Below are 14,136 nucleotides of genomic sequence, written 5' to 3' on the forward strand. Positions count from 1 at the left end.
ATATATTGTTCTTTTATCAGAATAAAATGAGCTCCAAGTTTTACATAATATACACTGCTTTGTAATGAATTGGGACAAATCTTATTTATAAAGGGAGTTTTATCTTCACTAAGACCCACTGCAACTTTATTGGGGGGGGTTAAGTCAATTCTAACAATTAAATGAAGTTCCTTAAATAGAGTGAATAGGCCAGGTGTAGTAGCACACACCTGTAATTCCAGCATTCTGGGAGACTGAGGCAGGAGAAATCCAAGTTCAAGCCCCACCCAGGCAACTTAGTAACATAGCAAGACTCTGTCCCAAAGTAGAAAATAAAACGGGCTGCAGCTCAGTGCAAGAAGCCCTGGGTTCAATTCCTAGAACAACAACAACAGCAACAAAAATTCATTATATGGTATGTTAGCTACTTTCCTCTCATTGCTGAGACAAAATATTGGGCACCAAAAGTTAAAGTGGAAGGACCTTATTTGGCTTACAATTTGTAGAAGATTCAGTCCATAATCAGCTGGCTCCAACGCAGGGATGACAAACAGAGACAACCTGGCCCTCACAAAGTAGCAAAAGCAACAATGTCTCTCTGCTCCTTTTATCTCATTCGGACTACTTAGGGCGGGTAGCACTAATACCCTTAATCCTAGTGCCCTTCAGCCTAGCATTGCAATATGAATCAATTGTAGCTTCACTTTCTAGATCAATCCTATGACCACAAGTGGCTTTGGGGGGATATCTACACCCAAACTATAACATATGACATCTCATTACTAGTAGTAATAACAATAAATTAGATTTCCAGGGTGCTAATTTTATGTATCCAAGCAGCTATTTCACATGTTTTATCTCACTTAATCTTACATTCTTCTGTAAGACAAGTTCTATGGTTGTGCCCTAGTCACAGGTAAGAAAATCAAGGCTCTGTGCATTTCAGTAATAAGTCAAGTTTCTTACACATAAGTGAAAGAACCATGATGACTTTAGAGCCCAAGATTTTGGCCCTTTTGCTCTACTGTCTGTCGCCATATGACCTGGACATAAGGAAGTAGAGGTTCATACAAAATCAGATTATAAAGGAGTTACATTCTTTGAAGGAAAAACTCTGAACTATGTATAGAAGAATGTAATGGGATGTTATCATCCCTATTTTTATACTGAACATAAGCATACATTTTCTTACTATTGTACATCTAATTTTTATTATGGGGAATAAATAAATCAACCCAAGATCCCAAAAGTCTTGATTTTTCATTAATCATGTGGGTGTCAATTGTTTACCTCCAAGATTCTAAAACTAATGTGTCTTTACTCCTCAAATAGTAATATCAGCACTGCTAATTCACCTTCCCCTGCAATGTGTAGGATTAGCTGGTACAAGGAGGGTAAAATATCAAATGGGATAACCAAGGATTTGATGAGATCCAGCTCTTCTAAGCACCTTAAAACAGGCTTTTGGGCTCAGCCTTGAGCTGGGCCACACAGAGTTAGCCAATTTAAGTGACAACACAAAGTTATGTGAGCTCAGTGTCTGCACTGACTTTGCCCTCTCATCAAGCTACAGTTAGATAACTCACTCCGATAAATTTCCTAAGAAATTCCCTCGAGGCCTGGATATCTGGGTGGGACAGTTCAATGAAATTTCCCATCATGCCTTCTTCTGTGGCTGGTACTTCTTGATAGAAAGGCTTTGCCCTGGCATAGAACTGCATCTTGCCAGTGATGCCTTGGCATGTTAAAACATATAATTTTACTACAAATAAAATATTATTCAGAGTTATTAATGTTTATACAATAGAACAAGCTCAATCTTATCATGTATTCAATTTCTTTTTAAAAGTCCATGAATTTGTACTGTGGAAAAAACGGCACTCATTTGAAGTCAGAAGTCCTGACTTTGGGTTCTGGCTTAGTGACTTAGTGACACATCACACTGGGAAAACTTCAGGTGGCATTTTCATAATTGAATAAATCAATACTTTAGTAACCATAACTTACAATTATAGGTTTTTTAAATATACAGTGTTTGCTACAGTGGATTGAAGAATATTGTCAATTTCTCTGAACTCCAAATTTTTTATGATAATTTTCTTACTATATCTTGCTTCTAATCACAAAGTAGGAGAAGCTATTTTTTTTCTTTTCTTTTTCTTTGTGTTTTTTTGAGACAAGTTCTCACTCTGTAGCCAGGCCAGCACATCATCCTGGAAGCAGCAGGCAGCACACTGACTTCAGAGGATCAAAAAACATGTCCCATCTCTAAAAATAAATAAATAAATAAATTTTGTAGGAAGAACTACTCATTAGCATTGGAATCCTAGAATTATACTATTTTAACAACTAGAAGACTCCATGTACATCATGCTCTCACATTCATCAGAGTCTGTAAGGTTCCCATGTGCAGCTGCTTTTAATTCTTTCTACTTGGAGAACATGTATGTAATAGAGGAAACCTGATCCATTACTGTTATGGCTTGTGTCTAGGTGTGCCCACAAAGCCTCATGCAGTTATAGGTGGACTTTTTCAGAGATGCTGAATCTAGAGTGTGTGACTGATTCACAGTACAATGCTAGGATAAGGCTGCTAAGATTAAGTGTGGATTAAAATTAAGTCCACTGATTGGCTTGGCACCACCATAATCCCAGTAGCCTAGGTAGAATATAAAAGCAGCAGAAAAAAGCTACTAAGGGCTCTTGCTTGCTTTGATGCCTTCTGCCTACCATGCACTATTTCTCCCCTACAATGCCTGTCTGTTATGCCACCCTGCCTTTGAGCCAGCTAATTATGGACTGAAACTTCTACAAACTGTGAGTCAAATAAACCTTTCCTCATTAACTTGGAGTGTCTGATATTTTGTTTCAGCAATGAGAAAAGTAACTAAGACAATTACCTACAGTCATTTCCACATAATGATGAGGCTTTTTGCAAGGTAGAGCTGCAGACTATAAAACTACTTCACTCTGTTCTAGAATAGTCTCTTAGTAAGAAGATATGCCATAACACATAATGCAGTAATACAGCCCCCTCTTGTTTTAGTATCAGAATTTTGAATGTGTAAGAAAGGCGTCCCATCATGTGCTCTTTGTCTACTCTTTATTTCACTTTCTCTGTAAGTAACAAAACTATCTGAACCTAAAAATGGATTACTGTGTCTTAAGTGCCTGAATCAGACCTTAGCCTTGATCTTGCCTCATCACATATGTTTAACGACTACTGCTGCTACTCCATAAACAAGGATATATCTCAAAAACAAATTGCAGAAGAAAAACAAATTGTAAAAGTATATTGACTGTATGTTACTAGACATATAAAATTAAAACACAAATCTAAGCACTACTAGTATTGCTAGTAAATGACTAGTAAACACAACAAATGACTAGTAAACACAACAATGAAGATATTAATTAACCCTGAGATAGATAAAGGGAGAAGATTTATCCAGAGTGGGATGCTAGGAGACTTTGGTAATATTGGCAAGGATTAAATGTTCATCTAAACAACAGGCACAAGTATATCCATTTTATTGGCCTCTGCACATTTATATAGTTGTTTTTATTAAATAGTCATGCAAACAAAAGCAAATGAATAAATGCCGTACCCCACTACTGGAGCAGTGCTTGAGTACAGTGCATTGACACAGGGTTGGTAACAGGCCCATAGTTTCCCATTGCTCATGTATTCCAAGGTGCAGCACAGCTGCCACAGAGCTGGATGTCACGTTTTGGGCAGTCACTATAATCTTTGCTTTGGTAAGATTTTAAATTGCATAATTAGAGAGGAACAGTTCATGTTCTAGCTCAGTTGGGGACATGAACAAAATGCCAAAATGGCATTATAGAACTTGACTCCAGCTTAACTTTCTAATTTGGGGTAACATCAGCCCTTCTTCTGGCATAATCAGAAAGGTATGATGCTGGTCTTATGGTTTTAGCTGTGTAATATAGCGAGCCAACTGCAAATTTTCCTGCTCAGTGTTCGTAGATGGGGAAGCCATCGTCTTACATCTGTTTACAATCTAGGGCCCAAGCCTGTGAGTTTGTGGTCCACTACAACCACCTTAAGAACTGGACCATACTAGTTCACATGATACTTTAAAATCAGTTGGCTGTTTTTCTGGAGCCCAGCTTTCAGGAGATTTCTTGAGTAAGCTAACATTTACATCTAGAAATAATTTATAATAATATATACAGTGATGTTCTGTAACTTGAAAAAATGCTCTCTGGTTGGGCTAAGGATTTTACTCAGTGGCACCATGCCTCTCTGGCAAGAACAAAGTCCTGAGTTTGACTGCCAGTACTGGGGAAAAAATGCTATCTGGCTGTAATACCCACAAATTGGAATGTTTATCACTCCCCTGTTTAAAATCCTTCCATGGCTCCACATTTCATATAAAAAACATGACATGGAAGTTTTCTTTTCCTGTTCTGTCTTAGCCAAGTATAGAAAGTTATGCAGCTAGAGTACTTCCACTTCTCTAGTTTACTTCTTTCAAATAAGCTGAGAAATTTATCATAGACTGCTTGATAGACATTTAGATTGTTTCCATCTCTTGGCTACTTTGAATAAAGTGCTACAGTAAATGTTAGAGTACAGATATCTCTTTGACAACTGATCTTATTTCCTTTGGGTGCATAAAAGAGTAATGGCAATGATAGATCATATAATAGTACTGTTTTCAAGTTTTTATATATGTAGTAACTGATTATAATTTAGAAGTCATTGACTAACTCCATCATCTTGTATGTGCTTGGAGCCTATGGAGAAGATGTTTATTTTCATTCACTACCAAGCTTCATGGAATGCAGGAAGGCCATCCATTGGGAGTATGGACATTAGGGTCAACAGTCAGGTTTCAATTTAATAATTACTATTAAGTGAAAATGAAGCTCAAGGTAATTGACTCTTTGTAGCTGAAGAAATATTTAAATCCATAATTTTCAAGTTAAATCATTTTACAGAAAGAAAGCCTGGAGTAACCCTTGAAAGGCTCCTTTCTGTCTTAATGGATAGAGGAAGAATTCCACAGGCCTACTTGATTCTCATTAGGACTTAATTCTCCAAGCATAGCAGATTTTTCAAAATGCATTCGCATCCTTAACAAATAAAAAAAGAGCAAACATTTGCGGGGATGGGTATGAATGGGCTCAGAAGTATAAGTTTTCCCATTTTCTTTATTAATGTTACCTAAAGAAATTATAAAATGTTCAAGATCATAACCAACTCTCTCCTTTAAAATATAACAATGCTTAATTTCATATAATATCAAAATTAATACTTGGTATGATTTTGAAGTCAGATAGCATGGAACACTTTCTGGGCAAATTAATCTCTGCATGTTTCCCTCAACTGCAAGACAATACTTGGTGGTTTCAATAAAAGAAAATGAAATTATACTTCTTTTTCTTGTTTTAAAAACTGAAGAAGTATGACGAAGTCTTACACAACCACCTCAAATTTCAGTTTCCATTCAATTTGTCAAATTCCACGCCCCATTTTTATAAGAAAAAAATGTTAAAAGAAGAGCTAGTGGAAAAGTGGACAGGAATGCAAAGAAAATCTACCTTATTAGAATCGTGAGTATCTTATAGATAGAGGGCTACTCACAATGAGGGGACAAGCTGCTGGGCTCTGGCTTCTCAATGCATGGAGGCCAGAGGGGCAGCTTAGAATGTCATGTGAAAACAGTGTTCCACGTCCCTACTTTCTCCTCATCGTGCTCTCTCCCTTTGCTTGGAACCCAGGCTCTTATTCAGCTTGCCCCTGGCTTTGTCCACAACATTTTTCTTTCTGTGAGCTCCCATACTTTCTCCACTACACATTTAATGAACTAGATTTGGGATTAAATATTCTGTTTAAACTGACTTCCGATGTGCAGTGAAACTGAACCTATATTAGAACCAGGTATAACGTTTTGAAATTCACTTCTCCGATATTGACTTCGCTTCTCCTCACCACCTGTGGCAGCGCTAGGAAAGACTCAGCAAGATAATAAATTGACACCAATGTTTCTCAAAGTGTTAACCTCATATAATCAGCATCAAAAACTTCTGTCATGTTTATTTGTTCCAGCAAAAGTTAGAAAAATACAGTTCTTCTCAATCATATCTGTGTTGAGTTTTGAAAGAGTTTTGAAGAATTGTAAAGTATTAGACTTTCAGAGATTAATAATACATTCATTCATATCAATTTCCAATATAAACAAATGTGAGCATTATGCTAAATGCGGTTCAGATTTTTTTCTTTTTTTGGGGGGTGGTTTGAGACAGGGTCTCACTATGTAGCTGAGTCTGACCTGTAACTCACTAGGTAGCCCAGGCTGGTCTCAAACTCCCAGCGATCCTCCTGCCTCAGCCTCCTGAGTGCTGGGATTACAGGCGTGCACCACCACGCCCTGCTTATTTTTTCTCTTTTTAAAGAATCAAATAATCTGGGTATGGTGGCACAGGCAACCTAGAACTCTAGGTGGCTGAGGCAGGATGATCACAAATTCAAAACCACCCTGGGAAATTTAGTGTTTTAGCAAAACCTTATGTAAAAATAAAATAAAATAAAATAAAAAGGATTGAGAATCTTGCTCAGTGCAAGACCTGGGTTTGATCCCCAGTACTGTAACTAAATAAAAATAAAAATGAAATATATGCAGTTTGGGATTCTCTCTATTCGCATTGTTCCACTGCCTTTCTCACACCATTAAGGTATGTGTGACTCTTCTCTTCATCTTGTATTTTCGGTATATTAACATTTTCCACAAACAAGTGTCAACAAGTTAATTTTTCAAGTGTACAAAGTTGTATTCTGCAACTCGCTTAATCAATAATGTCTCGTGTATTGGTGGACACGACAGGGAAGGGTGTGGGAGCCCACGCATGGCTCGTTCAGCTTAGCGACAATGCAGTATTCGGTCACGTGGCTTTACCACCTCTCCCTCGCCCTACGGACAGACCCTGTGTGGCCTACAAGCTTTCACTGTTGCTCACATCCTCCCGAAAGCCTTTGGGTTCCATGCGCGATGGTTGCTCTAGATTACAGATCTGAAGTGAGCAACCCTAGACTGCATTTAACTTTGCCACTTTCTGTCGAGCTGCTTTCCAACATGGTTGTGCTCATTCATCTACCAGTAGTGTGGGAACTTCTGTTCCCCCATATTATTTCTAAAACCTGTGGTCATTTTTAATATTTTGCTAGTCCACTTCTATGGGCATTTTCACTATTGATCATAAATAAGCATTTAGATAGTACCAAAATTGTTCTAAGCTTGGTTATACATACACTGTATATAACAATTCCACTCACAGCATCTCTTTGAGAGACTATTTTTAATCTCTATTTTGTAGATTTAAAGATCTGAGTCACAGAGAGGTTGTATAATGTGCTCAAGGTCACACAGCTAATGAGTTGCAAGGCTGGATGTCAGTATCCAAGACGTCTAGCTCAAGGCTTTTTCTTAGCCTCTGCATCATTACATAGTTGTCAGGGCATTCAAAGCCCGTCCCTCGATGAACAGGCTCTGTATGTTCACCTGCTGATTCTGTGGGATGCAAGGGTTTCTCCTCCAACTTTTAGGGGCTTTGAGGGATTTTTTTGTTTTGTTTTGTTTTTTGTTTTTCGTTTTCCCGGTACCAGGGATCAAACCCAGGACCTTGCACTTGTGAGGCAGGCATGGAGCCACTGAGCTAAATCCCTGGCCATTGAGTTCCTCTTTTGTTTCCAGTGCCTGATAATTTCCACACTTTTAAGTACAAGAATGTATGTAATTTTTAATTGTTTAATTTTATCCATAAATTCAGTTAGTTTGTAGTGTAAGCACTAGTGGAGATGGGGTTATGTTTGTGGTTCACTCCAAAATTCTAAAGCAACTTCACATGAAGTTCAATCCTTCCTCTTCCTCTTACCTTTTATTTAAATGCAAAGTCTTTTGTGGCTTCAATAAGATAAAATTGTCTCCAGTATCTGGGGAAAGAGATAACATCCCAAACTCATCTTGCTCAAGAAAGTTCTGTAAGAAATGATAATGAATGAGAAAGGGAAGTGGTCCAGGATATGAGCAAATGCTAGATGTTCTCCCAGGTGTGGGACCAGGAATTGGGTCTAGCATCAACATTAGGGTGGGCTGTGAATTTGTGTCACTGTACGTGGCTTTTCCCTAAAGAACAAGCCACTTTCTGGAAAGCTTTCCACATGCAAAGACAGTGTGTCCTTGTTTACAAACACATTTTGCCTACTTGAGTAATTTAAATGTGTTAAATCAAAATTTAAAATTTAAAATTCCATTCCATGATCACATTCGCCACATTTCAACCATTCCATAGCTTCATTTGGCTGTTGGTTACTACATAAGACAGTACAGATATAAAACATTTCTTTCATCACAGAAAGTTCTACTGGGCACTTCTGGTCTAGGTTCACAGCTCCGAAACTACTTTTTAAGGAGGCATCTCAGGCTTGTCAACTAATTTCAGGTCCACAGATAGACTAGTACATCTGATATTTTATTTTAAGGAAAACCAGTTCCTGCTCTTGCTTTACAGATGTATTAAGCATTCTGTGCAAGCAGTACGCAAGCTTTTCCAGTTAAAGTGTGAGTCTCTTTGTTTTATTATTGTCTCAATGACAAGTAAAGTGGAGGGCTGTTTTTACTGTACTCCACGTCATCTGCAGAGGCTAGAGTAGTGTTACTTGTGTAGCAGACACACAATCCTGGTTTATTTGAATTCATGATTACTTAATGATTACTTGCAACCCCTTGCTAGACCTCTTAAAAATCTTTGGGTCATTTGTTCATGTTCAGTAAAATTATATTTTAGCCATGCTTAGGAAAGTTGGTTGGCCACTCTTTCTCTCCAGTACCTGCTATTCTGTGATTCTTTATTTGTTCAAGACAATAGACTATAAGATAGAAAAAGTGGTTTTAAAAAACCTATAATTTTATCAGTGTATTGCAAGAAAGTCTTGTTTTAGTAACAGTAATAACATATGTATTCTATTTCAAATTATCTCCCTGATGCTCTTTTGTGGGAAAGTTACCAAGAAAACTTAAATTAATTGAGCAGACTGCTCCAGCCCAGGGAGCCAAACATGAAATGCTTGAGAGGTAAAAAATTATCACCAGGAATTAGAACCTGGTCAAAGCAGCAACTAGAAGAAAATTTGAAAACTCTTAAAAGAACTTGACAAGGGAAGCTTAAATCTTATTTTAAAGGGTTGGGTTGTGCTAAGCCTTGAAAAATTCAGTCCTCTGGAGGACTATATCTCACTAAGAAAGCTCCCTGTAAGTTTATCATGTAGCCAACACCTAGACATTGGGCCTTGGAGACCACTCAGATAATATTTCCTCTGGATTAGCACTGGATCCTGGAAGCGACTTTTGTACCAGGCATACTTTAAATTCTAGGGCTTTTCCAATTATAAAATGATAATTCTGAAGGGAAAAAGTGCTTACTACAGAGGGAAGTTGTGTGATTTATATGTCTTGAGCAATCTTCCTTTTTCATACAGAATAACTTACTAGACCGAGTATGTTTTGTATTTTCTTTTTTTAAACTGCAGTTGTCCTTCGGTTGATAGGAAGGGTAACGCATATTAGTTCTAGTGTGTTTTAATTTTCCATGTTCCACTGTGTTGAAATGAATGATATATATAAGTCGGTGTTACTGGTGACTTCAATAATTAAATGACACAGGCAGCACGGACACATCACAGCACTAGGAAATGCCAACCTTAGGCCAGGGCAACCTAGGAAGTTTTGCTCACTGGTCCTCTGCATAGACTCAGTGGGCAGCCTTGAGCTCTCATTCTTTGATGAAGGCCAGACAATAACAAAGCAAGGCTGAAAAGCTGTCCCTCTTTTTCTCTAATGTGTCCATCAAGATTTCCAGGATCACTGTGAAATCTCCTATCATTCTCATTATGAAGTGTACTTCAGATGAATTAAATATGTCATGACAGCCAAAGCCATTAATTACTTGACTCCCAGGGCTCATTTTTCAGGCCAACGTCAACAGCATTGTGGCCAGCTTGTGTGCTTTGCACGCTTGTGAACACTGGAGGATTGGGAGACATAATTTACAGTAGTGCCTCTCTGCGCCTGCACTGTGTGCATTCACCCAGATTCTGGAGAAGAGACGCAACAGACTTGCATTTGGAGCCAAATGAAGCCCAGTGCCTTTTTTTCCACTTCCTAACTGTAGGCTGGATGCCTAATTGATTCATCTCTTAAAACTGTGAAATCTGCCAGTAGCAGGTCTAGGTTGTGGCTGGATCACAAATAAATCTGTCACCTGTGCTGGGGAAAAAAAAACAAAAAACCTAGAGACAAAAGACCATTGTAAGAAAGCATCCCTCTAAAACTAGAATGAATCTGGAAGGCAAATGTCATAAGCCAAGTATCAGACAACAATCATCTCTTTACTTCTGCGCACTCTGTAGAAGAAAGATTCGAAATCTGTTGTGGAAAAGGTGCTGCTTCATTCGGTTCGTCCGCTGAGTTCTCACTTTGCTGTCCCTTCGTGGCATCGCTCGTTCACCGTCCCATCTTCACCTCCCGCTCTTCCTTTTTTACCTGAAGCCTGAAAGCTTTTGGAATTCGTGAGTAGTATGAAAGTTCTTGATGTGCTCACAGCAATCACATAGCTTTCACAAAATTTTAGGGCATACATATTTAGAAAAGAGTGAAAATTGATAGTTCTATGAGTTAGGCCACTCTGAAACCACATTTGAAATCAGCCTTAATCAGTTACACCAGAATAATATTTTAATATTGTGATTGAAATCAAAATTCCAGATGTGGAGAGCTGCGCGAAAACAAGAGGAAAACCTACAGAAGCATAGGTATGCAGGTTAGCTAAGACTTCATAGAATTGAGTTCATATCACCGGAAGGAGAAGGAACAAACCCTAATCCTTACCTATGATGTTGGAGCTCAAATTGAAGCTAGTATATCAAAAAGTTTTTGACTAAACAGGCTATTTTCACCCATGTATTAATTAAAAAATAAATTTTTTATTACAAATCATGATTCAGACATTGTACTTAGCAGTAGGAGTCAAACTGAAAACTAGGCTCAATCCCTTATCCTCATGAAGTGTAGCGCCAGTGATAAAAATAGCCAGTAACACATACCTGTGTATGTATGTGTCTCTACGATGAATGTTAAGAAGGAGATAATGCTAGAAGATCCTCAGTGGGTAGGATCTACTAAAAAAACTTCCCTGAGAAATTGATCCCTGACCTGAGATATGAGGAATACGGTGTCAACTAGAAACTTAATTGGATAAAAAAAAAAAAAAAGAAGGCTGCTCCTTATCGAAATAAATTTGGCATTGTTGCTGTTTTTTTAAGTAATTCATTGACTTAATAGCTGATAACACTAGAGTTATGACTTGTGTCTAGGTGTCCCCCTAAAGCCTCATGCAGTCATAGGTTGGGCTTGTCATAGGTGGCTGGATCTAAAGTGTGTAGTGCTGGGGTAATGCTGGTAGTAAGTGTATATGATTACTAAATTAGCCCATTGATTAGTTTTCCATAATTCTGGGTGTGGATAATGAGAAGGCCCACCCTGGGTGTGACACCCACCCTAAGGGTATGCAGCCTGGATAAGGGGCAGAAAGAGAGCTGCTATTTCTTTGCTGCTTTGCTGCTTTACTGCCTTCTGCCCATCACAAATGGTTTCTTCTCTGTGATGCCCCTCCATTATGCTACCTTGTCCTGGAGTCAGCCAACTGGTTATGAATTGAAATCTCTACAAATTGTGAGCTACAATAAACCTTTTCTCCATTTAACTTTGGGTGTTGGGTATTTTGCTTCAGCATCAAGAGAAGTAACTAAGACAACTGAATGAAAAAATATTAAAGCAAGCGGTATGAATGGGCCAGTGTCTTCTTAAAATGCTAGCTTTCCAGCAAAACCTTGCTCAAGCCTCTTGCCTGGCTTTCTTTCCAGGAACCACCCCCCAAAACCCTCCCTGTTAGAGTGTGGCTTTCTTCCTACCGTTAATTAAGCATAAAAAGTAGAGAAAAGCATTCAAAAAACAGAGAACAGTTCATGCAAAGATACTATGGCTTAGCAAAAAGCAATCCAAACAGAGCTTTATAAGAATTCTTCCTTAATTCTAAAAACAAACCAAGCCCTGTGGGGTGTTTTAAGCAGAGAGAAGGAGGAGGAGAAATGGGGCCGACATCACCAGCTTTACATTTTGGAAGGATTATCCTATCTACAATGTGGAAAACAGATGGAGGCCATGAGATAATGTAATGTTTGTGTAAGTAACCTTTCTGCTGGAAATATTACTAAAATAGGGGATCTCTGTCACATAGTGTATGAAAGAAGGATATGACAACCACTTCTCCACTTCTCAACTCATTCAACATTTATTACGCACCAACTGTGCACTGCTTTAGGTACTGAGTGTATCTGAATAGCAAAATGGAGATCTCTGCCCTTGTAGATTTTATATGATAGACAAAAGATAAATGTAAACAACACACTTTGTTGTAAACAAAAGTTTTTAAAAGTGGAGCAGGTAAAAGGGGAGATAGAGCGAGAAGATAGTAGGGAGCTTTAAACAGAGTAACCCCAACATCCCTCTTTGAGAAAGCACGTTTTAAGCAGACTTGAAAGAAATGTAGGTGCCTGCCTTGGTGGCAGCACTCATGGTGTTTGTGGACCAAATGGGAGGCTGATGTGCCTGAATCAGAGTTAACACCAGGAGGAAAGCAGAGTTGAGCCTGGAAAGGGAAGATCTCCCCCTGCAAGCAGAGCCTTGAAGGCCACTCACTGCATGGACAGGAAAGGTCCTGTGGTTGGGTGAGGAGGGACTTAGTGCTCTGAGTAGAGAAGTGACAGGATCTGACTGTGTTTTTAAAAGGCTCCCTGTGCTGCTATATTGAGAACAGCAGTGAAATCAAGTCTTTTTTCACATTGAAATTTCATTGACTTTATATCAACTGTGGTTTCCTGGAAAGTGGTGAAAGATTAAAAAAAACACATATAAAGGATTGTATAAAATGCCTGTAAATAGATTCACTAAATTAAATGGTATATCATTGTACTTCCAAAAAGCTGTATTTCAATGAGGCAGGTGTCAAAGAACATGACGTTGGTAGCTCTCACTTCAAACACCTAAAAGCTTAAAAAACAGAAAAGAAAATACTGTTAGAGCAAACGGGGTGAAAGTTTAAGTGATGGGAAGAGGACAAGGAGAGAAGAAAAAAGCATGCATTCCTGAAAGTGTTTTCTTTACCAAGTAAAAATCAAGGTAGTTTCGTATACATTGGGTCTTTTTGCAGCTAGCTAAGAGATTGTGGGAAAATAACCTGAATTTCCTAGGCTTCAGCTCCCTTGACTATTAATTTTTAAAAAAGTAAAATCAAGAACAAGAAAAGATAAACTGTTGTGGGATTCTGGAAGGATAGCAATGGTAGTATATGTTTTGTTGTTGCTGTGTTTCTTCCCAAATAACTACATTATAAAAAGAGAGAGCATTGAGATAGCGCAATGCCAACAAAACTGAATAAAAAGGAACAGTGCAAAGCTCAAACAGAAGCAGGTAAATGCAAACTGTTGACAACACAAGACAGTGTGTGTTTGGCATCTGGAGGGAGGAAGGAAGGGGAAATAACATGACATTTGATGGTCCTAAGTGACCCCAAAATGCCCAACAGATAATTCTTGAAAAGTGCAACAGGCCAACTTTAGAATGACTAGTACTCCTTCTCCAAGGCAAAGCCAGTGGTGAAGAAATCCAGTGCAGCATGCAGCACCCATCATATTTGAGAGCCCTTAATCAGGGGCCATTTTGGGAGGTTAATTGTTTAAGACTGAGTCACAGAACAACTACACCTCAGACTTTCCTGGTGTCACTCTACTACAGTGACTGGGAGAGAGCCACCAGAGATAGTCATGTAGAGGTAGAGGGCTAGGCGTAGTTCACCTGGAGGCTGAACAGCTCAACAACATTGGTTAGTTAAAAAGATTCACGGACTTCCCTTCCCCCTTTTCAAGCTAAGGACCTGAAATTTCAATTCAGCCAACTGTTACTGCCCATAGACTTTTAAATTAGCACCAAAACCTTCCTGGGCGCGTCAGATTAGTCTCAAAGGCCAGCGCTTCCGACTGCGCCTGCGCATGGGGGGGGGGCTCTGAGGTGCGGA

At 38.7% G+C, this 14,136-nt stretch overlaps 1 pseudogene; it reads right to left on the reverse strand.

Annotated features, from left to right (window-relative positions):
* LOC117286897 overlaps positions 1-14,136 on the reverse strand; it is a 20,711-nt pseudogene that overhangs the window by 5,979 nt on the left and 596 nt on the right.

This window comes from Fukomys damarensis, unplaced genomic scaffold (genome assembly GCF_012274545.1).
Source record: "Fukomys damarensis isolate Sample0158 unplaced genomic scaffold, DMR_v1.0_HiC HiC_scaffold_19, whole genome shotgun sequence".
NCBI classification, from domain to species: domain Eukaryota; kingdom Metazoa; phylum Chordata; class Mammalia; order Rodentia; family Bathyergidae; genus Fukomys; species Fukomys damarensis.